Source organism: Mus caroli, chromosome 7 (assembly GCF_900094665.2).
Source record: "Mus caroli chromosome 7, CAROLI_EIJ_v1.1, whole genome shotgun sequence".
NCBI classification, from domain to species: Eukaryota; Metazoa; Chordata; class Mammalia; order Rodentia; family Muridae; genus Mus; species Mus caroli.
In genome coordinates, this window is record NC_034576.1 from 55900207 (window position 1) to 55903740 (window position 3534).

Consider the following 3534-nt stretch of genomic DNA (forward strand, 5'->3'; position numbering starts at 1 on the left):
AAAAAAAAAAAAAAAAAATGGAACCAAATGTCATATCATAGGCTATCCTGGAACTCTCTGTGTATTCTAGGCTTCTTTGGAATGTCTGTTCCTCGAGTGTCAGCTTTAAAACTGCTTGGATCCTGGGCCACTGCTCAGAAATGGTCTATTGTGATTGGTTTTATGTCTATACCTCTAAATATTTTATTTAGATTGATGTTACTTCTGTTGTGGTATTTAAGACAATCACATATGGGTGTTACCCTTTCAAATCATTTTATGACATTACTGTCTTTGCAGAAAGAATTAAGCAGTTAGCATCACTGGCTATGTTTCTCGAGGACCCAATGTGTGACTTTCACCATCGAGGTGGCTCATAGCCATCTGCCTCTCGGCTTTCAGAAGATCCAATGCCCTGTTCAATTTTCCATGGCAACAAACACATACATGATACATAAAAGTAACATGCAGGCACAATAACCAAACAAACATAAAATAAATTACTTTCATGTTTTATAAAAACAAATCATACACTAAGATGAAAAGCTTCTCGTTGGCATGTATATCTTGATGCCACATTATAGACACTCTTCATTTACAGAAACGAAATTTCCAGTAGCATAGAGTTTTTATTCATATTGTGGTTTTGATCACATTTTTTTAAAAAAAGCAAATGTCATATTAAATTAAAAAAAAAACCCTACAGTATACAGCAATGATTTTCTGTGTTTATCTAATTCTTCCTAAATACGGACATCTAGTGTGTTTTCCATATTGATAGAATGTAGTATGAAAACATTCGAGTATTAATTCAATGGAAATAGGTAGAGTTTTTTGTTGTTGTTTCTTTGTTTGGATTGTTTTCTTTTAAGCAAATGATGAAGACCCAGATTTACCAACTAAACTTAACATTACATATTTAAACACTTACAAGAAATGGCAAGGTTGTTAGCATCCATGCACAAGTAGGAAACATCCTCAATTTACAATAAATCAAAAATGTGTTACCGTTAATTCAGTAATAGCATTCATCATTAAATGCTAAAAACAAAATTGAAATATTTATGTAGAAGATTCATTTGGCAATGTTAACTTCACAGCAGGCTCACACTACTCACTCACATTTTAATACAATGGGAAACAGACCCATGCTGGAGTTAAAAAACAATCTCTTCCCAGCACTACTCAAGAGCCCCATGCCTCACGTCAGACTACAATTTGTTTGACTTGAAGCAGAGTGCACACAGAGATTTCTAAGTTTTAAAGACAAAAAAAAAAAATTCTATTTTATGGTTCCCAACCACAAACTCAAGTAGAAGCTTCAACATTCTGTTTTATAAATACTTTAGATCAGGTACAGTTATACAAAAAGGTGAGTTCATTTGAAATCTTCAAAAAAGTTCATGTTATATTTCATATGCTACTTGTTCTGGATTAACACTTCTGCTAAGTATAAGTTTTGCATTGTTATCCAAGAGTAGTCTGTGCACCTTACAATTTATTCTCAAGGACTTTAACTGCCCCTCTTCTTCAACATCTGGTTTTTCTTGACCATTCTCCACAATAATTATCTTACATGAAGTTGGTACTGACTTGAAGTTACCCATTCCGGTGGCAAGAAATGACACTGAAGAAAATGAAGTGATATCTCCATGATCTACAGACCTGAACAAAGAGAAGCCTGTGTCTAAAGCAGGAAACTCACTTCAGAAAGTAGGAAATCCACTGAAGGCAGTGGAAAATGAGCCAGCCTTTTGGCTAGCAGTTCCTCAGGACCTTGTCAGTTCCCCCAAATGTCCTTAAATGAGTCTTCAGTTAAGTCAATAAAAATGAGTTCCTCCCCTGCTCCCACTGAAAAGAATTCCCTGAAGACATCATGTTTTCCAGGATGTAAAGTCAAACTCAAATGGACTGTTAAAATTACTTCCACCTCTTCATCCTCGACTACCATTTTATCCTTCTTTGCTGTGTTTGTCATAGATGGCCTACTCCATTGCATCCAATAATACCTCATATGCTGCTGCTACTTGTTTGAATATCCACTTTGTTTCTTCATTTTTTTCTGGCTGTCATTTAAGTGCCTGTTTCCCATACACCTTTTTAATATCCTCCAGTGAAACAGGTTTCTGCATGCCCAAGACTTCATAGTAATCCACCATTTTTAAGACAGATTTTTGGGAAAATTCCACGACCCAGTTGCCAGCAGAGGTTGGGTGGGGTAGGGTAGGAATAGAGAAGCTGGTCTCTTTGCATGTCTGGCATGGCTGCTCTGATGGCAGTGGCAGTCACAGAAATAGGTAGCATTTTAATGGTTAATCAATATATCAATGCAAGCTTATCACAACATGTTTAATAAAATAAGCGTAGTAAACACTGCTTAAATATACTGAAATTCTCCCATCCAGAGACTGTGTAGGTTAGCACTGCAACTGTGGTGACAGGAAGGTAATGTTGAATAAATTACATGCACAGGAATAACAAATACCTGGCTCAGGGGTTATCGTTCGTGTTTTGTAGTTCTGATCACAGAAGCAAACAATCTTTGTGGAAGCAATTGTATGCTCACCATGAAATATTTAATTTGTAAAGCTATTAGCATCAGATAAGTAATGAGGAACAGTGGAAATCACAGGAAATAGAAACCAAGCTTCTCATTTGCATAGAAACTCCCTGACTTATTGCTTCTACTCAGGTCATGGTGGATTGTTGTGCAAAGAATTCTGGGACACCATCAGTTCCAGGAATAGCTCAAAACCCCAATATTATGTGAAGGTTTTGTACTAATAAAAAACGTACTCAAATGAATCATGCGTATTACTGCTATCCAAAGAAAATTCATTTTTTTCTAAGACATTTAAAACTTGTATAAGTAAATACAAATCACTCTCTTAATGACTTTACCTAAAATTTTTTCATTCAATGATTGTATTGGTAAATTGAAAAATAAATATGTAAATGTTTTGGAATAGATGAATAATTTTAAGGGTGAAAATATAAAACATTAATTTTATCAGTCGACCCCTACAGATCAATGAATTTTCTCCAGAGGGAAGGGAAGAAAGGGAAGATTATCAAAGCTGATAAGGTTATCGATAAAGGGGGTATGCAACAAGTCTGAAATTCAACAAGAGTCACACATTTCTCTCATATCTCTGCATCTTCTGTAGTGTGTGTATTTGTATGTGTATTTTAAATTTAATATATAATTATATATATTATTTAAAAGGTATTCATGTTTGAAATTGTTAAAAAGTAACATTCAAAAATAAAGGCTAATCTGTTNTTTCATGGTTAAATATAAACACATTTTATTATGCTTATATGATATATTCAATATAAAATATTTATTTACAACCATTTTTTGATGTTTCATATGATATATATGTATATGTATATATATAGTTTATATAGTTTTATATAGGTTACATAAAATTTATATAGTCTATAATTTTATATAGTTTAACAATTTTATCACCTATTGCTTTCTTATAAGTAGCAAATAATCTTTCATCAGATAAATTTAGTAGTTTTAAAACTCAGTATTAATAGAATAAA

General features: G+C 33.3%; 1 pseudogene; it reads right to left on the minus strand.

Moving 5' to 3' along the window:
- Window positions 1–1385: 1385 nt before the first annotated feature.
- LOC110297942 lies at window positions 1386–2138 on the minus strand (annotated as a pseudogene).
- Window positions 2139–3534: the final 1396 nt, after the last annotated feature.